Source organism: Gallinula chloropus (assembly GCF_964237585.1).
Source record: "Gallinula chloropus genome assembly, chromosome: 23".
NCBI classification, from domain to species: Eukaryota; Metazoa; Chordata; class Aves; order Gruiformes; family Rallidae; genus Gallinula; species Gallinula chloropus.
In genome coordinates, this window is record NC_140108.1 from 3,125,714 (window position 1) to 3,152,901 (window position 27,188).

The 27,188-nt window shown below is 45.2% G+C and overlaps 1 long non-coding RNA gene across 2 annotated transcripts; it reads left to right on the forward strand.

Moving 5' to 3' along the window:
* The first annotated feature begins 3,897 nt into the window (after positions 1 to 3,897).
* Positions 3,898 to 26,226, forward strand: LOC311200538. Of its 2 annotated transcripts, none has more exons than XR_014617828.1 (3): positions 3,898 to 4,922; positions 24,314 to 24,510; positions 26,162 to 26,226. It is a non-coding gene; the product is annotated as an uncharacterized lncRNA (long non-coding RNA). The 2 variants fall into 2 exon arrangements; XR_014617829.1 differs by lacking the exon at positions 3,898 to 4,922 and adding an exon at positions 16,171 to 16,225.
* Positions 26,227 to 27,188: the final 962 nt, after the last annotated feature.

The window sequence follows — 27,188 nt, forward strand, 5'->3', positions numbered from 1 at the left end:
AGCATCCTCAGAGGGAGCCGTGATATGTTATTGAGGAGCAAAACCTCTATTTTATACAGCCTGTCATTACAAAAGCTGCTCAGTACATAATCCATGAGGCTGCTATTTTCTAGTAACTGGATTAAAACCCAAACAGTGATAAAAGTCAGTCATGAAGAGATGAACACTGTAACTGCTGGCCCAATCCTGCCTCCTTAAAGATGTAAGGATCTAAACTCCACCAGAAATAAACTCAAACAACATTTGCTAAAGAAAATGGATGCTATTCCAGATCTCATGCCTGTTTGTTGCTCACTTGCACAGAAGGGGTGTCTGGTTACTCTGTTGTCTGGCCTGGTTATGTATAGATCATGGCACTTAGAAAGACTGAAGCACTCTGAGTACTATTGAAGATGTTACAGTTTCAGTGTTATTCAAAAGAAACTGAGTTAGTTCAAACTAAAACTATAGCTGTAGCTATTAATGACTATAGAGCAGACAAAAGCCAAGACAATTCAAAGGTTTATCCAATGCATTAGGAATAGGAAGCTATCAACACCATCCACAGTAAGGCAAAGTAACTGTGCATTCATGCCAGCTCACATTAAACTAGGAAGAATTATTCTAAATATAAGAGATTAGGTTGTTCTTTTTTTGTTTGGGTGGATTTTTTTTTACAAGGCCAAATATACATTCAGGCTTAAACTGGTAAGTGATGAATAATAGAATGGATATGTCTAAGCTGGAAATGGTCAAATATATCCATAAACAGTAGAGTAACTACAGAGAGGGGAATGCTCATGGGAATGTATCAGAAATATTTTGTGAGACAAAGACACATAAAACACTCCAAATACACGGTTTTCATACTGATACCTATCACTGAATACTTGTAGCAACAGTAATCCCTCTCTGAGAAACTAAGGAGTATTTGGATGTATTTTAACCTGACAGCACTGATCACACAGGGAATCTGGTTACTCTGTTCCCTGCTCTCCTGGCCCCAGTGCAACCAAGTATTTGAGAGGACTCAGGTTTGTAATAAAGGAAACCTTTCTGGTATGTACAGCAGACCAAAGCATGCTCTAGAATGCCTCACATAATGGGTATGGAATACAGCAACTTGCTGGACACCTTTTCTAAAGGCAACGCTTTCAACAAGCAGTTTATGTACTCCTAAGAAATGGGAGAGAAGGGGGGGGGGACCCCCCAGCATACCTACTTACTACTTTTGGCAGGGGAAGAAACGCAGCTACCTTAAATCCACAACCTATTTTTTGTTCACCTTGCCACCACATATCTGTAACAAATCTCAGAAGCAATTCACAGGAGGAGGGGCACATTTTTGCAGTGCAAGTCATGCTCTCCAGCTAGCTGTTCCTTATTTGACAATGTGATGTAATTTCCGTTTTTCCTTTAACTTTCTATTTAATGTCAGTACCTGAGATAGAGCCACCCCTTTTAATATTTAAGTATTTCAGGCTTCTAACTGGGCTTTAAAAAGCTTAAGAGCTCTAAGTAGCCTTTCTGGAGCTCCACATACTTCAAAAAGAAAAACAAAAATCCTGATTCTCTAGTGGTCATATCATCCCCAAGGTGCTTTTGTGTTTGCAACTAGGCAAAGGCTCAGTTACTGGTACCCAGGAGAAAGAGTCTCACAAAAAGGTTGTTTAAATCTATTAATTTAGCAAATGTTATTTCCTATGCACCAAAGCTCCACAGCACAGTTCAGTGTTGCTCTGAGTCACAAGCCAAATTATGCTGAGATCCAGGCCTCAAGATTTTTCCATATAGAGAAATTGTATCTTTCACAGTTATTAAAAATTGTATCTTTCACAGTTATTAAAGAGGCATATTATTAGCTTTGAGATTTTTCTACACATTCTGCAACCAGAAATGGACCATTCTGTGGTAGAAAACCTAAGACTGTGAGCACTTAGCAAAGACTGATAAAAATACTGCACAGATCATAGGAGGCTGGAAATAAATTCTACAGGCATATCCCAGATGATGATGGGCATAAATGTAAAGAAACAAATTAGCTGAACAGGAGGCAAATAACATATTTAAAATATAAGTCAGCTGTTTTGGAATATACTCTAAGAACTGAGTTCACCAAGGAGTTTAAGTCCAGTTAAAATGTGGGCTACCATTTCATGGTCCCACACAGCAATTGGGAGGAACCTGTAAATTGCCAGTAGAAAACTAATAATTAAACAGCAAGACAATTGCCATGCCTCTGCTTGTCAGATTTCAGATGCATGCTTAAGGTATGGTACTTCACCCTCCTGAAAATTTCAATGTGAATATAGCCAGCTTACATTCAGGAAATAAAAATTCCTTTTTAGCTGACTCAGAGTCATAACCATAGTGTTACACACGCTATGATAAGTTTTAATTTTCTTTTCCACTACAGAGAATTAGAACGATTTTCCTCTGAAATAATCCCTGTATTGCAGAGGATGGCAGACAAAGGGCTTCAACCAAGGATGTGCCCCCCTCTCCTCTTCCCCCCTCAAAAAAAAGAGACAGGTTCCTACTAAAGATTCTCCCATATAGGTAAACTGCTAAGGGAAGAAAACTAGATTTGTGCCTAGAGTAACAGGGGTAAGTTGAGCAGCTTGGTTTCCTCTTTTAAAGCTTTACTAGCTTGTAAAAGCAATTCACAACTGCCTTTGTGCTGCAGAGGCATCGTTCACCTGTCATTCCAGTATGACAGATCAAATTATCCCCCCAACTGACCAGAGACCTTGCTCCCAGAGCCTTTCCCATCCAGTTCATCAATATATAATTAAGCACTGTTATCTTTAGATCAAGTACAGCAAGTTTTTTTTGCTCGTTGCTTCAGCGCTGCCGCATTTAGGGTCCTTCAGCCTGTGCCGAGACCGCTGAGGGTCAGTCAGTCCGCGCGGGCTGCTGGCGCTCTGCACACCCCACACGGTGCATGTCCCCAGCAGGCAGGCGGGCCGAGCCGCACTGTAAACACTGCCAAGGGGACAGCGGTGTCCCCACGTTTCATCGCGGCGGACTGGCTGCTTCGGAAGACCGAGGGGTAAGCGTGTGCTCGGGTATTAAGCCGTGAAGAAATGTTTATTCTGAATTAAGCCATGCGAAACTAGACTGCAAAGCCCGAGCCCGCAATGCGGTCTCTGTTTACTCACAGGAGCGGAGGAACAGCTCGGAAGGGAGAGAGCACACAGCGGGACTGATTCAGCTCGGGAAGAAGACGCGTGGCAAGCCGGGCGGACTCCCGAGAAGGCGGCCGTGGGCACCGCGGACCCCCGGGGCGCGGAGGCGGCGGGAGGGGGGGGGGGGGCTTCAGGCGCTGCGCGCTTCCGCTCCCCACCGCGGCGAGCAGAGAGAGGAGGGTATGGAGCCCGAGCCGCCTTCCCCGCCAGACCCCGCAGGTAAAGCGGTGCCGCCTCTGCCAACGCAAGGGCACAAAACGCGCTCCCGCTCCTCCCCGGCGCGCCTCCCGGGCCACGGCCCGCCACCACCTCCCGCGCCCGCTGGTGTGGGCCGCGCCGGAACCGCGGCCCCGTCCTAGGGGCCCCGTCAGCCCTGGCGACCCGCAGATGCTGCCGGCAGCCGCTCCCTCGGTCCGTTTAGGACCTCGCTCCTCTGCCCCGCGGCAGGTACGGGGCAGCCCCGGGCCGCGGCCGAGCCCCGCTGGGCGGCTCAGGTGCGCAGCGGGCGGGAGCGGCCTCGGCAGGCCGCGGCAGCGGGGGGGGGGCCTCCCTGCCGCCATGGCAACGAGCGGGGCGGCCGGAGGTGCCGCCGCCGGAGCCGTCACTCACCCCGAACGCGTCGCGCAGCTCCGCATGTCCCCGCGCGGTCGCCGGCGCCACACGCATGCGCCAGCCCGCGACAGCGCTCGATCACTGGCGCGCCGCGGACGGGCGGCCGCTCTTATAGCGGGGGGCGGAGCCGCCAGGAGCCGGGCCCGCGCGGCCACGCCCCTTCGCGCGCTTGTCGGGAGAAGCCTTAAAGGGGCGATGGCCCAGCGTGGGCGGGTGAAGGTGCGGTGGCGGTTTCCGGGCGGGCGCGGGTCTGGGCTTCGCCGGGCACGGGTGGAGAGTTATGTTAGGCGGCCGGGGCGGCGGCACCGCTGTCCGATCCTCTGGGTTCATCCGCGGGAACGAGTGCGCCCTCCGGGCAGCACTGCCATCGCGGTGCCGCCCCCTGCCTCGGCGCTTCTACACCCCCTCCTCCTCCTCCTCATTCGGCCTCCGAGACCGGCCGCCTCCGCGTTGAGAGACAGAGAGAGAGGCCCGTCCGCCGGGCAGGGATGACCGGAGCGCTGGGCTGGCCGGGGAGCTGCCGCCCGTGGCTTGGCCCGGCGGCGCAAGTGGGAACTGCTGGGGACTGAGGCCAGCGCAGGGGCGGCGCAGGCAGCAGCGAGTGCCGGCGTGGCAGAGGCTGTGAGGCAGTGCCGCTGAAGCCCTGCGGTGCCTGGCTTCACAGAGCCGGCCCTCGGCGTCCTGTCCTGCCCAGGCCGCCTGCTGGTTTCTGGCCGCCGCTCCCCGCTTCAACTGGTCTTCCGCCTGTCCCCGTTTCCCGGGAGATGGCGGCGGTTACTCGTTCTGCTGCCACCAGGTCTGTCCGGGTCCCGCTCCCGACACCGTCGGCGCCGGTAACCCCGCTCAGCCGCCGGGCAGGGTCCTCCCGCGGTCCTCTGGCTGAGCGAGGGTCCTGCGCGCCTCGGCACTGCGGCCGGCCTAGGGGCGGGCGGGCGGCGCGAAGCCCCGTCCTGCAGTTCGGCCTCCGGCCCGCCGCCGCCAGGCAGCGCTCGCTCTCCCGCCCCGAGCAGCTGGGTGCAGCGGGCGGTTCCGGGGGCGGGGAGATCCCGCGCTGCTCCTCTGGGCTTTGGCTTCTAGTTTTTTCCCTCGGCGATGGGTGCCGCGGCTCTTCCGCGGTCGCAGCCGCTTCGCCTGAGCGGGGAGGTGAGGTGAGGCGAGGTCTCGCCCCGCGCGTTTGGTGTCCGAATATTGTCCCGGGGAACACTTGTCCTTCCTTGTCTCGGGAAGGAAGAATGAAAACCCTTACCGAAGCTTTCACCGTTGTAGCAGCTGCTGTTGTGAATGTCCGTTTTCCCCGAACGCTGTGTTGAAATAAAACCATCTTTGTGCTTAACGATTCGTTGGCGCCTCGAGTCACTGCCTGTGTGTGAGTGACCGCGGGTTTGTCGGTGTATTCTGCGTCTGGACTTGGCATTTCCCATGGTAAAACGCAGCGGTTAGAGTAGCAAGATTCTTGGCGAAAGCTGCTGCGTAAAAGACAGTTCAGTGACTATTTCCAGGCGGCTTTTTGATCAGCTTTGCCGTACGGTGCCGTCATTCCTTGGCTGGACAAAGCGACACCAGCGCGGGACTCCCGCTCAGGGGCCTGGCCCTGAGAGCTGCTGGCGAACAAAATGTCTGCTGTGCCCTGAGGTAAAGCAGCTTTGGGCATTGCTGAGGGGGGACGGTGCTCGATTCCCCTGCACCGTGTGGTGCGTGTCTGCAGGTGACTTACGCTTTCTCTTTCGGGCTTTCTGGTTAAAGTGCTCGACCTGCCCTTGTTCTCCTCCTGTGTATTGGTATCGTAAAAGCTGCTGCGTTGCTGTCACACATGCAGGTGATGTGAGAAGAAAGGAATACAAACGATGAGGGGTTTTTGGTAGGGGTTGTTTTTTCCTTGAAGTAGTTCTCTAAAGATGGCTCTGCATGCTATGAAAATGAAAAGAATATAAGGGAGGAGGGACCATCAAAAGAAAGGGGAGCAGGCAAGTGATATTTGTGTTTATGATGAATTAGGTCATGTGGTGTTAAGGGTGAGACTGTGCTGTCCTGTGTTTGGGATAAACGCATGCAACATGAGTTACTTAGAGTTTAAGTTGTTCCTGGCTCTATATATGTGTAGAGGAGAAAGCTGCCTTTGTTTCTAACTTCTGGCATGTTGATGTACATACTGGCTGATGGTGTAAACAGCCCTACATGTTGTTATTAATGGATACAAAGGATGGGCTTTTTTTAAAAAGACATTTCCCAGTGTTGACGTGACTAGATGTTTGGCTTTTCAACTTGTTTGTGCCTGAGAATCTTTGATCAGGGAAAAGGTCATTCTGTCTTTCCATGCAGATGTTACTCTGTGGCCTCTGTACTTCCGTTACCAGGCCAGGTTTTACTCTGTTAGAGAATTCAGTTCACGTGCATGTAATAGTTTGGAACTTTTTGTCTCTTACTGTTAAATGACTTCAATTCCAGCCTTTGTTCTCTAAAACTCCACTGCCTTAAGTTTCTGATGGATCTACTGAACAAAAACGTTTATTAATGGTGCTACGTGTAATAGTTTCTGTGCTGACTTGGGTGTAGTGGAAGCAGAATTCTGTACCAGCAGTTACATTCCTGTTTCTCTCCCTTCTTTGCAATGTGAAGTTACTCCAGGCCTCTTAAACCACCTCACAGTTCTGTAGGTATATGTAAACCACTCTGCATTTTGCTGTCTGGCCTAAAGACTAACTCCTAAGTAATGTTGGCTGGTTAATGATAGTTGATAAAAAGTCTGCCCCAAAAAACCCCAAACCAGCTAATGTAGTATTACAGGATGCTTTAAACCTCTTCTTTACCCTTTTTCAGACTTGAATTACACACTTAACTGTATTTAGTAAAAGAAATGTCTGATTTCTTTGGAAAAAATATAATGGACTTTCATTCATGTTATTCCCTGTTATTCAAGGATTCCCTTTGCAGGTGGGATCCCTGTGATACTGGATGTCCTTTGATCAGAGTTGTCCTATTTCTAGGTTGCTTTGTAGTGTATGCCTTTTTGGTGATCTCAGTTCCCTTGATATTTCCTGTTTTCAACACTTTAAATTTGTAGTGGCTATTTATTTCTGTTTGTTTTGAGAAGAGAAAGGCATAAATGTAAGCAGCTGGAAAAGTGAAAGGCAAAACATCTTTAGCAAGGTAGAAAGTGATGAAAGTACAATTTCATACTGAAAGACTAACATGGGGAGTAACATATTTTTAATACAGAATGTCAGGTATAGCTCTTGTATGATCATTCTGTAGATTGCTGTGATTTTTTTGTTGTTGTTTGTAAGTAAACAATACTTTGTTTTACATAAGCTGCTGCTGTATTACTGCTTAATCCTACTTATTTCAGGCAGGTGCTCTTGAGCAGGAAGCTTGGGGTTTTTTTCCCCGTGTTTTCTGGTAAATGTGCCTCAGGTCTGGTTACCTGAAGGGGAATGAGTAGCTTAGATACTCTTCTGCTTTGTTGATGATTAGAAAAAGTAATTGTGGTAAGTAATCAGAGAGGAAAAGCTTTTCTGAAGAGAGGTAAATGAAGTAAGAGTTGGATGCTGTGGTGCTGGTTTGTGCATGCCCAGCTGTGTGAATGAGGGTGGTGTAGATACACTCCTACAGCACCTCCAGAGATGCCACAGCACGGACCATTCTTCACTTCAGTTATTTCATATGCAGCTTCTATGAACCCTTTGGTAAGGAATTGCTTAGGAAGAGCGAAGCTAGCCAAAAACAATGCAGAAGGTGAGCTTTCTAAGAGTCTAGAATTCTGTCTTTATTCAGTAGATCAAAATTCAGTACACTACCCTTGGCTTGGATACTGTTTTCCAAAATGAGTGACTTGTCATATCTCTCAAGCTGTGCAGCTAAACTGTGTGTTTGGGTTCTGTAGGCTCATTTCATAGGTCTTATTCAGGTTCTTCTGTTTTGTGGTAGTCTGACAGAGTGGATCTACATATAAATATTGAGGTTAGGGAGTCTGTGTGATGCACACTTACTCTAGTGATGCATGCATTATGGCAGTGTAAACAAAGTACACACATAATAAAATTCTTAGCCACCTAAGTTTTGAACATCTGTCACCCTGAAGTGACAGAAATGAACTTGAGTGTCTACTAATTCAAGGGGGAAAAAACCCAATGCATACAGGACATATGGGGATTGCTGTAGTCTCACTGAACTGATAGCAAGAGACTTGTGCAGTGGCAGTGAAGTCACGTGCTGGTACATGAGTGGGGAAATATTGCTCCAGTTACAAGTAGTTAAACTTTATACTTACTATTACTGTATGGGGGATGTTGGTACAGTGTACTGTGGTACTCAGTGCGGGATACAGATGTGTAGGTGTTCAAGGAAGGGGCAGAGGTGATGAGTTTGAATGTAAGGTGTATCCATAGATTAGCAGTGCAGACTCCTGTATCACAAGGGTAACAATATACTACTGTACAGACTGAAATTCAACTGCTTATAGGGGCCATTACTCAGGCTTTGTGCAGATTCACCCTGTACAAGACTTTAAAGCAATTGGATAATGCTAAATTGCCTCTTAAGTCATCTGCAGAAACTGACACAGATAGCAAATCTTTTATGCTTCAGGCACATGGAAGTGGTTTGTGATGCAAACATACTATCTAAAGTGGAAGCATAGCATGGCTTTTGTGAGCTCTCATCTGTGTACCTTGATTACATCTCTCTGAATGCTGCAAATGCCAGAAGTTTTACATGGCTTCCAAAACTAGGCACAAGAGAGGCTGATGAAAGAAAAATCCATTAAGGCTGTGGAGAAAGTGCCTTTTCATTGCTGGGAACTGGGAGAGGATGCTACCCACTGCCCTAGATCTCTCATTTCCTTTTTCTTTCATCATTCTAGGGAAATACTGGGTTAGGTGGACCTTGGGATTTGGAGTAGCATGGCTGCTGTTAGGATACATCTGTACTTTGTGCTCCCTTTTTCTATTTCAATCTGGCTCTTCCATCATTTTCTGCCAACATAACTGGGTACACAATGATTCAATTCTGCTTATAAGATTCAGCTCAAGCTGTTCTCTCTGCAGAAGGGTCCCCAGTCCTTCCAGGAAAGCACTGTGCTGTTCCATGAGTCTGAAGACAGCAAAAAAGGGAACAGTATTAGAAGACCACTTAAAATCTTTTCCATTGTAAGTCTTCATCATTGCTGTGAATGAGGAACATGCACTTACTCCTCTGGTCAGATTTGTATGAATGCAGTTACACTAGGCAGGTATAGGGCAGAATGAGTGTGTTGCATTTCCAGTTTATCCAGCAGACCCACAGAAGGGAGGAAACTCATGGGTCAGTAAAGGAGGACTAAATTAGAGGTTAGCATATTCAAGTGTCTAGACAGCACATACAGACATACTGCAAAAGTCAGTCTGTCAGGGAGAGGAGAGTCTAGATTAAAAAGCCATTTCAAAGGCATGTTGCCTGGATGGGGTAATCATGTGCTCAGACTTTTTCAGTGCATAAGCTGAGGGAAGAGATCAAAAAAGGACACCAAGATTGACACAGGTTCTGTAGCAGCTTAGACTTGAATGGAACTCGATAAATTAAAAATAGCTGTTTGTTCACACTTGTGTTTCCCAGAAATGGCCACAGCCACATCTGATTTTACCACCCGTTCTATAATATACGAGTGCCTGGCAGAAATGTTGCATCCATCCTGCTGCCGTAGGGACATCAGTACACAGTCCTCTCTGGCTAAATTCAGTCTTGCTCTCAGGCATGTGAACAGGTCATTAGAAAGCTGAGCTCTAGTCTGGTGAAATACCTGGAGCTCACTTAATCCCTGTTAGATTGGGTGTTTTTAGGGCAGTGTTGAGAGACCAGCAGAAACTGACAGAGCTGACTCAAATCCCAGTCTAACTGTCCTGTTGCATCTCATCTCTTTCCTTGCAGACCAGAGGGCTTGCTGGCAGCTGACTAGCCCAGCTGTGTTTTTTATGCCCTTTAGGCAGTGTTCCACTCAAGTGTTGTGTTAAGCATAATGAGGGTTGGGGGCAAGTTCCAGGAATCTCCCCACACTGAGCATTAGGGTCTGCAGCACCGCTGAAGTTCCTTCTCATCCTTTCCATGAACACGTGGTATTCGGTTACTTTTGTCTACGATGCTCTTTCTTTTTCAATGTGCACTTTCTGCCACAGTCCTCTCGCTATGTAAATAGATGCCATCTTTCTGGCAGAGCTAAATGACCCAAAAACAACGGGGTGCATTCACACAGTACTTTGCAGGTAGAGGTGTCTGCCCTGACTATTCTTCAACACAACTAGAAGCTCTGTGAATAAGGAGCAAAGTGCTGAGATCAAGCTGTTGGACTCTGCCTTATATCTAGGCTTTGATAATTGCCAAAGTGAGCCTGCATCTGAAATCTGCAGAGCTCTGTGTGTGTGTGTGTGTGTGTAGTGTTTCTTATCCCAGCTGGGGAAAGATTTCCATCTCTTTGCTCCAAGAAGTCTCAACTGGTTTGCCCAACTGCGAGGAGCGTATCTGATGCAGGGGCTATGAACTCCTTGCACATGGTAAAATTTATTAGTTACTCTGTCACAGACACCAAGGTAAGGGACATAAATTGGATCAGGTAGGCTGTTTGTGGAAGGAGCCACTCCCAGGTGGTCTCAGTGCTGCAGCAGATGCTGCTGAGACCATACATCCACTGAGTCAATCTCCGGGGACACCACGATGGACTGCCCAGTGTGGGATGTGTGGACTGCTGTGGTCAGATCTGTATTTGCAAGACTGAACAGGAGCTCTTGAAAAAATAACTAAATGTTGTCAGCACCTGTGGCTGTTGGATATTTTGCTTTGCTTTTTTTTCTTTTTGTGTGTGTGCCTTTTCCTGTGGCTTGTTCTAGCCTTTTGGCACGTTAAAGGCAATGCCATAGACTGATCTTTTGATAAAATTGTTTATAGAGTCTCATCAATAGGTGTGGCATATGATCTCTCAAATAGCAAAACTGAGAGTCTAGATGTATAGCAAGCATGCCATTAAAAACATAACCCAGGGAAACTTGGGATGCCTTATGTATCAGGTGGGTATTGGTAAGACTGTTGAAAGCAGGGGAAGGAAACTTCACAGATTTTACAAGACCTGAAGGTGGAATAGCGTGTGGCTTCAGTGAGCCAGGGACATGAGAGCAGATTGAGCAGAAAAGACAGTGGGGGGTAAAGCTTGGCTGGTTCTCATTCTGAACTAGTCATTTCAGTTGATAAGCTCTCTATATAGAAATGGTATTTGGAAACCATTCTAAGTGTATCATCATAGAAATTAATAGTTCGGTAACTCGATTCCCAGAGAGTATAAAGCTAATTTTATTCATATTTGAGATTCTGCCTATATAGGGCATGTGTAAGGGGGCAGAACAGTCTGCTGAGCATTTATATTTTGAGATGTGTGCTTGTATTTGTACTACTGATCCCTTGCTACAGACATGCCCAACAAAGTGCTGCTGAACTTGCTTGGTTTTTTTTCTCATGTCAAAATCTGACATCTCTTAATGTCTCTTTATGCATGACATCTTTAATTCCAGAGCCTAACACTTACTTACGTGAGCACATCTTTGTGCCTACTAATTTTCTGAGAAGCTGAGCACTACAGGACCTGAGGATTTAACTGGCAAAAAGATTAATCAATATCTCTGAATTTCAGCTCTTATTTGTGCCTACATATGGAGTTAAAAAGTTGCTATCTATTTATTTAGAATGTATTTTTAAATGTTAGTGTCACTAGTCCCCTGTCTCTAAGGTCACACATATATTTGTGTGTGTTTGATCTAAACTTCATAATGGTTATTTTGAGAAAAAAACTAAGGTCATGCCTTTAAAGTCAGGTTGCCTCAAAACATTTGATGTTGGGCATCTCAAATTGAGGCATGAGACCAGCTTTTCACTCACAAACGTCTGTCATATGAATGAATACCTATATATATGCATGTGTGTCTATGAGACAGGTCTTAACTGTCTTGTACATAGCAGCATTGGCTGCAAGCAGGTAAGAAGGGGCAAAAAGCTGGTGTAATCACAGTGCTTTTCCACAGACTTTCTGTATGTCGTTTTGCAGTCTCTATCTCCCAACTTGCCTCTCCCTTTTTTCCCCCATAGTGTTTGATTTACTAACTTCATTCACCAGCCTGATATATTTGGACAGAAAATGAGATTCCTCTTGCACTTGCACCCAACAGCCACACGGTTCTTGTTTCAAGACCCTGAGAAATATTGTGAGTTCCTGTGCTTGATTCATACTTCTGAACCTCGTAGCAGTTGGAATTTCCAGCTGTCACCAGTGCAAGTTGGTGGGAAAAGCAAAGCTGGGGATATATTGACCAGCAGCTAATAGAAATCCTGATAGATACCTTAGCATGTAGTTGCATTAAAATAAGCTACTTGATTGCTTACATTCTTGTAAGACCATTTCTGCATGGTATGTATTTGATATTTTATGAGTGTTGGCTCTACCATGAAGTTGGGGGTTGAGGCAGAGAAGGATTCCAATTATTAATGCTGTCAGAATAATAATCTGCTTTAAAAATAATAAAAAGTCTTCCTTTAATATACCACAATGAAGCATATCAAGCGTCTTTTCAAACTCTGAATTGAGTTCTTTCTCCATTGAAACTGAAGAAAATTACAAGGGATGATCCATTTATGCAATTTCTTGGTTTTAAGTACAATACAGAAAATTAATAGGCAATATTTTCCACTTGATTTGATGGGAAAATTCAAATGGTGGATGTTTTTTGAGCAACTTAAGTAGCTACTTTGTAGCACATTTTTGTTTTTAACTCTCTTAAGTTATATGGTGGTTGTTCAGTCGTAACCATCACTTGTTAATCAAAATGGTGTGAGTACCAGTCAAATAGGTAAGCTGTAGTCATTCTAGACTTTGCATCCTTAGTGTAGGTTTGTGGTAATGAGATGGAGCTGTTGAAAGTCGATGTGAAAAGTATGTTCAAAGTGAATTTCCTGTTGAGCTTAAACGGTGGTGAGGAAGGAAGCATTCCTGCTGTGCGGCTCCGCAGCGCGGCCTGTGCCACGGCCAAAACCAGCAGCACCAGTCCAGAGGCTGCTGTCCTCTTGAGACTGTGCTTGCTGCTTCCTCTGCAAGTGTGGGAGCCAGCGTTTATTTGTAGAGAAGTCTTCTTTTCCACTCGGGCTCTGCTGGGGGTCTTTCTGCGTTCGGGGCAGAGCCTGAGGTGTCAGTCTAGGCCACGGCAGCCTGTGCGAGCAGTGTGGCTGGACTACGGCAGGCACAGCCATCGCTGGGCAAGGGGCTGGCAGGCAGCACGACGATAGAGGTGGCCTTGGTGAGAAACTGCTCTGGTCCTGTTCCTGGAGTGTTCACTGTGTGCTTTTGTCCTCCCTCCCCCTTCACGGCTCCTACGTGCTTGTGAACACAGGAAGAATAATTTTCTTTGTAATTTAGCAACTGGGAATCCTATCCCAGATAAACTTAAACATTTCCAGGAAGTCATAGGTACCTTTCTTCAAAACATAATGAGTTTGTCTTTGTTTTCCCCTTCTCTAATTGGCACTTTCCATTCTAATAAACCAACACCCACAAACTATGCAGCCACATGATCTCTTCAGTTAATACAAATCGTCATTTCCAGTCCAATAGACTCAGTTAATTGTGCAAACCTGCAACACGCCCATAAAGTGGCTATCTAGTTTGTTATGCAACGATGAATCATGAAGGAAATGTGGAGTATAATTAAATGCAGTGATGCAAAGGCAGTAGTATGAAGCCAGAATCAAAGTATAAGTGATAATCATCTGTATTAAATGTTTGTTTCTGCATGTTGTTTTCAGAATTTACTTAAATGATAAGTTATCTGGCTGCTCCACACATGCCTGGCATGTGTTTTGACAAGTTAAAAAATGACCTGCAAACCTGTAAATAAGCTGAACCAAGTCTGATATCAAAATAGTCTTTTAGGGAAGGAAAGGTATGTGGCTCAATCTCAGACTTGGCACGTAGGCACATTCTAATTTTAGTGTGATCTCCCAAGTTTTCTGCTCTTGCTGAAAGCAGGAGTTCTCCAAGTAAAGCCTTCATGAAATTCCTACTGTGAAATTCTACAGAATTGTAGTGATACAAGCCTTATCTCCAAGTTACTCGCTCTAGTAAGGGCAGGTGCCTGTGTATTGGTGGAGAACTTTGGGCTTATGCAGAGGAGAGGTTTTCTGGTGACGGGTTAATGATTTCTCTTAAATCTTCTCGTTATTACTTTGCATATAGGCTTTACATACAGAAATGTACACATGCAGAGGGTGGCTGCATAGTACTCTGCAAATATGTTGGTTTGCCCTTTCTGGAGCTGCTCACTATATAGGAAAGCATTTGTCTGCTTATTTGCTTGTCTTCTACACACAACAAACACTGGTGATAACCTCTGGTGAGTTCGTGGTAAAGACGTTAAGAATTACTGTTTTCCTTGTCTGTTAGATGGTATTGTATTCCAGTGCAGCAGCTCACAGCAGTTCAGCAGCATTTTGGGTGGAGGCACTGCTGCTACTTGAACAGAGAGAGTAGATTTCAGCAGTCATCATGGCAGCTGTATTTTGGGTTTTCAGTTTGCCTTCCAGGTGCTTTGTTGGAAGTTATGCTTTATCTTATAGGGCTTGGAGGTTCTTAAATAAGCCAATAGCATGAGTTGACTATGGTTCTTTTAAACCAAACACACAGTGTAAGGAATGGGAGCTCATTTATAACTCATGATAGTGATGTTAAGTGTATTTAATCCCTGAAATTTATGAGTTTCTGGGAAATTACTCAAACTGCACCATTGCTATCTGGACTTGGGAAGCTGGGGCAGCTTGCTTGTGTATCAGGTTCTGGTAGCAGGTGTTTATTTTGTAGAGAAGAATTCAACAATGCTATTTGGCAAGCAAGTGAACAGGAAGAAATGTCACGAGAGCCATTATTTCTTGGTGTCAAAGTGAAAGGGTTGGCTTGATAATTTGTCTTGATAGCTGAGTAACCCTGAGTCACCCAAAGTAAGACGACTGCTGAAGTCAGATTTAAGGCAGTTGGGATATCCCAGTCTGTAATCTTTTTTGTTGTTGTTGTAAAGTTGAAATCTTTTTCCCCTTAGGTGGAGGTGGGGAAGCAAGCAGTCTGTCAGCATTTTCCACTATGAATTTACCTGGAAGTCCTTCAGGGGTGGCTTGCACAGCTGGGCTATATCTCACATCTGCCCCAAGTTCTGTAGAAATTAGCACAGTCTTGATAATACCACCTCACAGGAGAAGCTGTGGCTTCCTCTGGACTACTCTGTCTGGTAGTCTCCAGGGCAGAAGCTGAAAACAAGGTAGCTTTTATTCATGGCATCTGCTTATGAGGGAGTTTTTGTTACATGCTGTGGAGGAGAGGAAGGAAACACACTGATGTTGCTTGTGAATGAAGTCACCAGCAGAGTGGATAAGTCCTGGGCATCCATCATCTTGCACTGAGGAATTCAAGGAGAAAGGGTGACATGGGATCTTTCTTTGCAGGGACCTGTAAGTACTATTAGGGCTGAGAACATTCAAGGACTAAACTGAGAATGAGAGCAAGAAATCCCTGGAGTGTTTCTAAGCATAAAAGAGCAAGCAAGGGGATGGAATGGTGAAGGTGACAAGTCAAGGGTGAACAAAAGGAATGAGGAGGCAAGCAGGAGTCAGATCAGAGAAGGGGTTTGAGAAAATAAGTATATTGCTATGAAAGTTAGGAAACTAAAGGAAGAAACTGTCAGAAGAAGATCTTCTGTGGTGGAAAAGACTGTTTTGTCATCTGCAGCTGGGGATGAGGGGGAACTTCCTCGTAATGAAGCAGTCCAGCATTGGAACAGGTTGCTCAGAGGGGTTGTATGACCACTCTCTGTGGAGGTTTTGAGACCAGATTGAATCAAGCCCTACGCAACCTGGTTTGACCTAATGATGGTGCCTGGAGAAGGAAGTTGGACTAGATTGGACTAAATTGTCATATGATCCAATTTGTACTAGGCACAGTAAAGCAGAAAACTTTAGGAGGCCTTTGTCCAGCTTGCTTGAATTAATTTTTTTCGATGAGCCTGCCCAGAGTGTATGTGTATTGCTTGTTTTCACAATACTTAACCCAACACAGTGATTAACCTATGAAATGTTCCCTTTCAAAAATACTAGGCTGAGGAATTACATGCACTAGTGTAAGGAGCTGGTTTCTTGCCATGAGTAAAGCCTTCTTGCCATTGCAGGAAAAAGTAGCCTTTCCCCAGGGAGCTAAGGACAGAAACTCCTGAATGGCTGCTGTGTTTAACGACACAAGTTTCACAACTGCCATGCCCAGCTGCTGTGATAAAACGTCCCAGAGATTTGTTTGAACACTTAATTTAACTTTTTCTTTTTTTTTTTTTCCCAGTGAGCATGGCTAGAGAAATGAGTCTAAACCTCTCCAGTTACCATGATGTTACAGGCTTCTCTGTCTGAAGGTGAGTCTGTGCAACAATCCTGGATTCTATCTGTGTGTGTGTGTAAGCCTAGAGTCTCCTTTGGACCAAACAGTAAGAGAGGAAGAGGACATTGCTTGCTTGGCTGTTCCTTGAGGTTGAGTCAGGACCGGTGGAACAGAGTGAGCAGTTGGCCAAAGGTGAGGGTGCTGCTGAGCCCCTCCCTGATACGGGCTGGAGGCACTTGGCACAGTAGCCTCTGGCCCTGGGGGCGCTGGGGAGGCTGAATGCTGGCAAGGTGCAGCCCGCTGTCTGACTGGCTCTCTGGAAAGGACTGTGCTGCTGGCAGTTGCTGCAGAGCAGGGCATTAGGCATGCTCAGTGGGAAAGAGAAATAAAAAGCTGTATATTAAATCATCTTTGTTGCTAAGATGACAGAATATCTACAATGTGTACTGGCAGTGTGGGAGGGAAAAGGTTAAGCAAAGGTACCTGCATATAGTGTCACAGTTGCAGCCTCACCTGGGCCTCTGGCCAACAAAGCCAGTATTTCAGGTTGGTTAGGATTCAGAAGAGGCTAGCCCTCCTCCTAAGTATGTTAGATCTGGCTGCTGTCTCTGAAGGAGCTAGGCTGGAAAACAGAAATGAGAGGAAAGCTGGGACTAAGAGTTATCTTTAGTGCTGCTTTTCTGTAGGAACAGGGAAAATAGGATTTCACTTCAGCCACGTATAACCAAGCAAGAGAGATTGTACCCCACACATGCTTTGATGCTGCTGCAGACTTGGCTTAGATCAGTCGGTCCCAGGGCACTGCCAGCCTTCAAGAACCCTCACAGGCTCCTGAGAGCTGCAAGTTGTATCAGAGGGGACAGTCCACAAGAGCTTTGTGTTGGTAGCAGTGCTGAGCAGTCTGCCCACAGTCCTTTCCACAGGATGACTCCAGGCCCAGAAAGGCTACTGGTGACTAGGAATTCTTACATCTGTTTGGCTAGGTTTTTGCAGTACTGTGTGTTTAAAGCAGCATTATATCTAGTGAGTAGAGTTCACAGAGAAAATCCCTTCAGAACAGGCCTAAGGAGGGCAGCTTGCTGAGCCGTATTTAACCCCACTTGTATCTTACCTCCAGGTGAGAGAGGTTTTTATCTAAAACCCACATTAGATAATTTCTTATGGCACTTCCACCTATGACAGATCCTTCCTCACCAGTAGTCCTTTCCTGTGATCACCTGCTGATTGTCCTTGTTGAAGGATTAATTTTTGCCAGTCAGAATTACCACTAGCTCAGACATTTGCCAAGGTTATGAAGTGGGAGCTGGACCTTTAAGAGGCACTGACATAAGGCTGTTGGTGGTGAATTTTCCCTGACAGAGAGAAGCATTGGAGCCAGGAGGATCACTTAGAGTGCAGTGGGTGGTGTTGGCCGTTTCTGGCTGTAAGTGATTGGACACTGCATAAAGGAAACCTGATAACCAGGGTTAGCTCTTTCTCTGTGAGGAAAGCTTTTATCTTTTTAACATCCTGCTTTAAGGAAGTCGGTATTGGCAACTCCCCCAGGCAAGACACAGAATTGATGGATCTCTTTCTTTTTTTGGTCCAGAATATTTACTCCTGTATTGCTACCAGCACCTAAGCACAGAAAGAGATGCTTAGACAATGACTGCCATTAGTCATCTCCTGGTGCTCTTAGGAAGTTAGATCAGTTATTTGCATTCAGCTCAGCACGCAACCTCTGGAGCTGTCACAGCAAGCAGCTCAAGTTTGCTTTGCAGCTTTCCCATAGTGTGATGAATGTGTTAACTTCAGAAATGTCCTTGCTTTCTGGCCTCTTTTGTAGTTAAGTCTTTCATAAAACCAGTAAGGCAGTTTCCATTCCTCCAGACTCTGCTTGCCTAACCCAGATGTTTCTTAAGCAATACCAAAATATGTGTGGCACTTGCAATGTGTAAACTTGTGTGTGTTAATCGGAGGAAAAGGAAAGAACCCTTTGTAGCTGATTCCCCTGCTTGGAATGCTGAGAGGGAAAGCTGGAATGCTTACTGAGCCACCAGTGGCTCTGGGGACAAACCATTTCTGCTGCTTCCTGACCAAAGAGAGTAAGGGAACGGAACAGTTCTATCAGGAATAGTCAGTGTGAGGTTAATGTGTCATCTCTTGTTCCATTGGAAGTTGGCAAGGTGGGGTATGCTTTTAATATCTGCTACCTCTGACCCTTTCAAAAATGCACTCGTGCCCATCAAGGATCAGCAGTGCAAAGGTTCTGAGCTGATTTTTATGAAGCTGAAACACTGTCAGGCTAGCTATCTGCATCCTCAAAGGTAATAAAATCAAAGTCCAGAAAGCTGCTGGTAAGGAAGATAGTTTCACACACATGCAAAGCAAAAATTGGAGATGATCACCCTCCAGTGATGGAGAGCCTGGAGTTCTTGGTGGGAGGTGATGCATACAGCTCAGGGTGTACTGATCAGAGGGGAACTGATTGCTCACCCCATTGCCCTTCTCCTCTGCAAGTCTGCTCCCACAGCCTTGTCGTGGGCATTGGATATCAGTGCTGTGCAGGTGTGACTCAGAGATACCAGGAAGCATTTCTGTATCAGCCAAATGTCACTGCCTGTCTGCAAAGAGCACATGCAATGGTGCTTTATTCAGCCATGTAAGAAACTGCTTGACAGGGATCTGAGATTTTTATCCATTACTATTTGTGTCTTTTTCATTTAAGCTTATTTACCACTCTGATTTAACTGTATAAACTGTAGAAGCTAGAGAAACCTTAACCCAGGTATGCTGTCCAAATACACACAAGTTCCCAGCTGCATTTTTTTTTCTTTTTTCATAATTGAATATGCTAATTCCTTCTCTTTCTGTCTCAGATTTAAGAGTGTTTCTGAGAAGGTAACTCTGAGCTTACTGGAGCTGGCAGGTAAAACAGCACAGCTTGCCTTACATCCTGGCCTTCCCAGCATTCACTATCTAGCCTTAAAATGAGTCAATATGTGTTTATTAGAATTCAGCAAGTACTAAGGTACTTTCTGCCAGGCATCTTTTCTGAAAGCTGTTTGCAATTTTGAGTTAAATTTTTAGTAATTAGAGGTTAAAATTTCATTATGTCTTGTATGGAGAACACAAGTGGAGCGTTCTTGGGACCAGAGAAGGGTTTTCTATTTTTGACAGGCTAACCATGACCTGGAGCATCAAAATGATGATTCTCCATTTCAAAGTACAAGGAAGAAGTCGCTGGCCCTCTGCAAAATACCTTTACTTCCTACATGCAGTTTAGAGCAGGGTCCCAAAGGGAAGAATAATTGAAAAGAAAGAAGCTAGGATGTAGAATCAACAGATCTTTTCAAATGTTTGTTTTTGGAGGTGGTGGTAGAAGTAGCTTCAGCTACTGCTTTCACAGTAAAGGTTCTCTAAATGTCCTTTAGGAAACAGCACTTCAGTTCTTTAGTAGATCCTGCATGGAATAATGCATTTCCCATTTCTGCTTTCATTGTTCTGTCTATCTTTGGTTAATGATTACAAAGCAGTGTATATGACTCCAATTATTGTAAGTAAAGTATGATTAGTATCGTTGGTATATGTTGGTGCAAGAGAGCAGATGCAGTTCCCAGACAGAGCGATTATCATTCCCTCTGCAGTGTGTCCAGGTACATTGCAGTATCAGAAAGTGGAGTGGGAAATTCTTATGGAATGCCAGCAGCTACCATAGCTTTGGGAGGAAATAAAGGAGAAGTGAATTTTGTGAAGAATTGCCGATCACACAGCCAGAGTTTCAGCTTGCCTTGATGATACACTTCATGTCCTTCTCTGTTCTGCTTTTTTCAGAAGAGCTTCTTGCACAGAGTTACTTTGCATAAATTTGCCCACTGGGAGTGTCGTGGGATCGCTGCAGTTTCAGTAATTTTGTTGTCTTAGTGATCCATGGGCAGAAATCACAGCATCAGAAAACCAGCAATGGTGGCAGACTAAACTTACTGTGTTTTGTGTAGAGGGAGGAAGCTTTATTGAATTAATTGTCATTTTAATAGCTATAAATTTCTGTGTGTGTCCACTGAGACCTATCTGCAGTGACCGACACAAACACCAACTTGAAGAGTGCTGGAGTGGCAGAAGTAAACATCTATTCTAGTTGGCATTTTTTGTCTATTCTGGAGATGCTAACTCTCTCCTGATCAACCCCTGACCTGTTCTGATTTTATTTTAAAAACCCAAGGCCCAAACACCCCACTCCTTTTTCAGACCTTACCAGGGATACATTCATGTAAATGTTGGCTGAAACCATTTTAGTCTGCAATTAAATATGACAATCCTGCTTTGTGTTTCTTAAAACTATTAATACTGTGTAACTAGCACACATCCTGCATTTATAGAGATCCTGCCTTCCTGGATGCTGGCAGATGTCTCTAGACTGTGTTTAAGCACTTATTTTAAGTGAATTAGAAGCTTTCAAATGGTTTAGTTGGCAATTCCTACAAGGAAAGACCTATAGGAGACAGTTAGACACTGGAATTGTCTTTAGGTGATGGTTAGCTGGTCCAACACAGAAATGCATCTGTTTTAATGGGTAGACATGTGTAAACAGAGAGGAGCACAGATCACTGAGCACTGGGTTGTTTGGGGCACACTTTGATGAGTCAGGGATAGCATGTAGCCAGCATCACAGATGTGCTCCTACTGTGTGAGCTGACACACTGTGTCCAGTTTGGGAAACGGTTGGCTTGTGGTGGAAGCACAGGAGGAGGGTTACACAAAGCTGTAGAGATGCCAAGTCTCTTGTTCATGACTCACCAAGGCAGTGGCAGCTTGGACTTGCTACTCCCTGACTAATACAGGGGTTATTCCCGAACGTTCAGAGAATATTGGAGGTTACTAGTTCAGAATTTTTATGCATTACATCATTTTATTACGACGACTGACTCATTGGGTCAGTTTACTTAGCAAGGAAGCAGTGGTAAGCGAAGGAACTGCAATGGGGTACACATGCATTGCCTCAGCTGACAGTACAGTTTGCTCCTTGTTCTAATTACTTTTTGATAAGATATATCTCCTTTCCTGGAGGCAGAGCACAGCAGTACCTGCAGGCAGTCTGGGAGTCTTAAACAGAAAACCGGTTGTTGTGTGTGTGGGGAGGGGAGTGTGTGCTGCAATAGTTGTGGATTTTAAAAAAATCAAAATCATTATTACCTGAAATCTCATTTGACATAATTTTGTGTACAGAAAGCAGCATCTGTTATGTGTAAAGCAGCGTGCTGGAGGCTGCATGGAAAGGGAAGAGGCCAACCTGGGAAAAACAGCCTTTGAGTGTAATGCACACACACTCTGATGCTTGTCTCTAAATACCTCAGTTTTTCAGAGTGCACCATCGGCATAGCATCACCCAACAAAGGTAAACAGTTAAAGGCAATTCTATTGTCTTATTTCCCTCTAGCTGGTTAAGTCTTTTATGGGTCTGTTGGTGTTTAGCATCAGGAACCCAACATTTGTGGCCTGTAGTTGTAAAGAACACTTGGATCATCAGGGAAATTATTACCTGGATATATATTTGCTAAGAGGGAGAGATTCCTCATAGGGAACAGCATGCCTGTAAAAGTAGGAGAATGATGCTATGTTGCATTCCTCCAGTTCTTCTAATTTATAAGAATTTAAGCTTCCTTGCTTCATCCTTCCTTCCCTCCCAAGCTTGTGATGATACTACCAGCGGATGAGTTTGTTGATGCAAGGTGGCAGATCCCAAAGGGTTCAAGACTTGGGACCAGTGGATGTCTTTCATATGCCCTACTGTGTTCAATAAGAAGAATACTCCCTATTCTGGAGCAAAAAGAAAATGCCTTTAATTTCAACAGGACATAACTAAGTTTGAGCTCAGGAGATAAAAATATTCCAAATGGAAGATTTTTACTGGATTCTTATGTAAAATACATGTTTCTCTAGGTAACAATGAAGACATTGTCTCTCAGAGAAAGCAACTACAGTTTGGAACCTTCTGTAGTAGGGGAATATAATGCAATGTAATACTGTATAATTAATATAATGTTTCTAAGAGTGTTTATGCTAATTAGCTGGAATGCATTTAACTGGTGTGGTCTTTTCAGTCAGGATTGGTAGGCTTCACTGTTTGTAAACCCCATTGAAGTTACTCTGATTTTACAGACATGGCAGGCATTTGCTATGGATGTAGTTCCAAGACCTGCAGGTAGAACTGTGCTGCCATCTTCATGATGATCCTGTCCAGTGCTCCTGCACAGTAACTGCGTGGCTGTGTGCAGGTCTGTGCTAAGTCATGTATCCTTAATACACTGCTAAGGACACGTGTTCTGATGTCACTTGTCTTGCCATGAGGTTATGGATGCTCTCAGCATTTTGCAGCAGAAAGTTGCAGTCTGGAGGAAAACAGCCAGTGGAGTTAGGCCTTTGTGAAAATAAAGGGTAGAGGAAAGGTTGACAGTCACTGACAGTCGGGGTTCTGTCTGTGGTACTAGTGAAAAGTAAGCCAGATAAACTTCCTGCAGAAGGAATGCTGTGTCAGAGCCACTTTACTTTGGACTAGAGGAACTGATTTGGTTTGAATTGATGCTACCAAGATGCTGTTAAGCACCTGAAAGACCATGGGCACTTCAGAGAGCTTATCTCCTCTTTTTGGCCCAGGAGCCATCCTGCCTTTTGTTGTGCGCACATTAGCTGAAGTCAGATTCACTGCACTCCTGGATACTCCATCCCTCAGTTAATTTATAAGGGGATTTAGACAGCTACATTCCTTGTCTGATTTTAGTTCTTGTGAGGCACAGGATCTTTGTCTTGACGTGGAGGGAAAAGCTGTTCAAACGGGACCCCAAGGCACTGCTGATTCATGTATGGTATCTGTGTCTCACACTCTGAAATCATTTCACACAGGTGAGATGCCCTTGCTGCAGTCTGCCCCACCCTACCTAAACCTTCTAGAAGATATTCTCTTGGAAAAAAAGTCTTTGCCTTCTGATTTCTACCATGACACAGAGACATGAATAGTTTATTGATGAAGGATTTGAATGTAGGTAGTGTTACCTACCAGGAAAGCCCTGTACTAAGCAAGTTCACAGAATCACAAAGTTGGAAGAGACCTTTGAAGATCATCAAGTCCAACCATTCCCATCCTGTGCTAAAGCAGATCACTAAGTACCTCATCTACCCTTTTTTTGAACATATCCTCCCTGGGCAGCCTGTTCCAGCCCTGACAACTCTTTCAGTAAAAAAATGGTTTCTAATATCCAATCTAAACCTGCCCTGGGGCAGCTTGAGGCCATTTCCCCTTGTCCCATCTCCTGTCCCCTGGCTGAAGAGACCATCGCCCACGTCTCTGTCTCTACAGCCTCCCTTCAGGTAGTTGTAGGTGGTGAGAAGGTCTCCCCTCAGCCTCCTCTTCTCCAGGCTCAACACCCCCAGCTCCCTCAGCTGCTCCTCTGAGGGGAGGATTTGCCCTTCAGCCCCTTCCCCAGCCTGGTTGCCCTTCTCTGGACTCGCTCCAGGACCTCAGTGTCCTTTTTATGGTGAGGAGCCCAGAACTGGACCCAGCACGCAAGGTGTGGCCTCACCAGTGCCCAGTCCAGGGGCACAATCACCTCCCCAGACCTACTGGCCACACTGTTTTTGATACAAGCCAGGATGCCATTGGCCTTCTTGGCTGCCCGGGCTCACTGCTGGCTCATGTTCAGCCTGCAGTCACCCAACACCCCCAGGTCCTTCTCCTCCTGACAGCTCTCCAGCCAGTCTCCCCCAAAAGTTAGTGGTGAAATGAGGAAGGAATATTGAAGGCTCTGAAGGCAGTATTGACTGGTGGAAACATGCACATGAATCCCGCCTGTGTAGGAACAACCATCATGAAATGAGATGCTATTAAGATTCCATCTTTACCTAATGAGAAAACCTTTATGCTTTTTTTTTTTTTTTTTTAATGTGAGCTGTGGGAACATCTTGAAATCTCACTCAAACCTCTCCCAAAGTAACGGATGCTTTCTGTGTCCAGTGTGGGGGTTTTTTGGTGTTAAATTTGGTTTGGGTTTTTTCCCCCTCTTCCTTTATCAGTTGTGTGACTATTTATGCAATAACTTTTAAGGGTATCAACACTAGATTTTTTTGCTCTGTTTTTTTCTTGTTCAAGGTTGTCAGAAACTATGGAGAACAGTAGAGAAGTGTGCTGATTACTTACGATGTAGAGATTTTGGTGAGCGTTGGCAAATCCTCTCAAGAAAGAGAAGAGTGCATAGAAGCACGCCTGTTTGATGCTCAGCAGAGATCAGATGCTGTGTCCAGATTAAGAAGCAGACACTTCAAGATCCTGCTTCTCCAGTCATCCAGGTCAGGTACCTAAAATAGAACATACTCTGTCTACATGCTGGTGTGCATATTCCTCTTCTGGCTGTGGAAGTGAAGCAGGGATGGAAAATTAATTGCTAGCAGATGCCCAACTCTTACTTCAGTGTGGGGTCAAATTATGGTTGGAGCAAACACATACTGAGACTTAACCTGTTACAGATTTTGCTCCATGAATTTAAAGACAGACCCTTTAGGCTACCCTGTAGAAAGCATGGGGAAAACAAATAATACCTGTAAACAAGTTTTTGTCAATGTTTTGTCTTTTGTATCCTTGCTTTTATTGCCTAGATGTCTGTGCAGGAAGAGAGATTTCACTGTTAACTGTCATTAACGCAGGAATGCTTGAATCACCTGCTGTCTCATTAAAGGGAGCATTAACCATTTTCTTCCATCAGCTGAGTGATTACAGGGCTAGTGGAGAGGAGTATAGGTAATTTCCTTTCAGCAAAGGGTGGCCTAGTAGATCAATTGACTATTAAGCACCAATTTTGCTTGAAGAGTGGGAGGAAAAATTAAGAGCTGGCTTCAGTTGGGTTCATTCATGACACATTCAGTTTGCTCCCAGACTTGTTTTGAGATACGCTCCCAGCAGCTCTGAGACAAGCCAGACACAGGAGTGTGGAGGTGGGCATTGTGTCCAGACCACAGTTTTTGTTGAACAAATATTTCTTGCCTAAAAGGAGGAAAAAACACAACCTAAACCTTAAGTATTTTCTTAGAAATTTTGCATTTTGCTTTTGTCACTAGTGCAGGAAGTGCCTGAGGGGTAGGCAAGGCTTCTTCTGGGCTTTCCCATTTGTACTTCCTGTGGTCAACTTAAAATACAGTGCTAAACAATGTTTAGAAAGCTTTTAAAGAGGCAACGCTGGCAAGAAATTACTTTGAATTTTACACAGATAGTTGAGAGTCTCTACGTTTTCACGTTATTGCTGGTTCAGTGAAACTCCTGGTTTCTTCCTGGGAATCACAGAATCCCAGGGGTTGGAAGGGACCTGGAGAGCTCATGGGGTCCAACCCCCTGCCAGAGCAGCTCCCCAGCTCATATGGCGTCCAGATGGGGCTGGAATCTCTCCAGAGATGGAGACTCCACACCCCCTGGGCAGCCTGTCCCAGGGCTCCCTCACTGGGGAAAAGTTCTTCCCCATGTTGGTGCAGAACTTCCTATGCTCTAATTTGCAGCCATTGCCCCTTGTCCTGTCCCCACAGACACTGAAAAGGGGCTGCCCATTTCCCCCTGCATCCCATCCTTCAGCTATTGATAAACATTAATCAGGTCCCCCCTTAGTCTTCTTCTCTCCAGGCTGAACAGCCCCAGCTCACTCAGCCTTTCCTCACAGGGGAGATGCTCCAGGCCCTTCATCATCCCTATAGTCCTATGTGGTATTCCATTGCAAAGAGCAAACTGATAACCATTAGAAGTGGGCGGAGCCTAAAAACATGAATCTGAGTCTGTGTATCTGTGTAGTTAGATACACAGGAGCTGTACTCTGTAGAGTACAGGGCAAGTAAAGGGGCACAGCTGTGAACTGATGGCTTGGAGAGCTGGCCCTGCCATTGGACATGTGTGTGCATGGAAGAAAGGCAGTGATACTGTAGAATTTTGTCATTGTTTGGTGCTTGTATATGCTTGCAGGTCTTTCCTTTGAATATCTGCATATGGTCTGAGGCTGGTTATTATCACACTGACGTACCGGGTGCAGAGTGTGTAGGATGGGCAGTGCAGAGCGAAGCCTTACACGTGTTCCTCAGGTCAAGGTGAGGGCAGCAATGGGTGAACAGGCACTTCAACAGGTACTGTCCTAGTCTCTCGACTGCGAGTGCTGCAGGGTCACCTGGGAGTGAAGGTCAAGCCTTCCCGGTCTCTAGCACCGCACAGTGGTGTGCGGGACTCAACACGTGCTATTCCAAGCGCATTCACTGGGAGCCTCAGGCTTTGGGCTGCTGGTTGCTGCAAACCACAGTCGCTGAGAGACAGCTCTTCTAGAATCTGTTCTGTGTCTGGGGAGCTGATTGACAAGATGGTTGCTATTTCCTGTGTCACAGTTTGTACTCCAGCTCGCATGGCTTGTTTTGAGTTCGGTTTGCCTTCAGCTGCAAACATGTTTATGAGCCTGTGATGTTGCATTTCAAAGGCATTGTTAATCTCTCATATATACCTACTTTTTAAACAGCTATTGTCTGGCAATTCATGCCAAAAAGTGTAACCAGACTTGACTAACTGATCTTGTTAAACATCAGGGTTTTATCAAGAGCATCCATCACTGTTTACTGCCATTGCGCTGTGCTTACTAAAGATGAGTAAAAGCTTGCTGTGTGTATATTAATGTTGTAGGAGGAACTTTGATCCCACAAACATCATCATTTCACTGCGTTGTTCCTCCATAGTTCTTAACCATCTTTTCACAATCTGAAAAATCCACTCATGAGTAGTTTTACTCTGATTTCATCATAACAGTGGCCAGTGATGCCTCAGTGGTTTCTGACAGAGCTTCCCTTTCCTGTCAATAAGTAATAATCCTCATGTGAAAAACCACTAGAGAGTCTGGTTTGTAGTCATACCTTTGTCCATCTGGTCTCTTCTGGGAATGTGTGTATAGTGAAAGGAACAGAAGACCCATGACTGAGGAGCAGCCTTTCGTTTCCAGATTCCACCTACATAT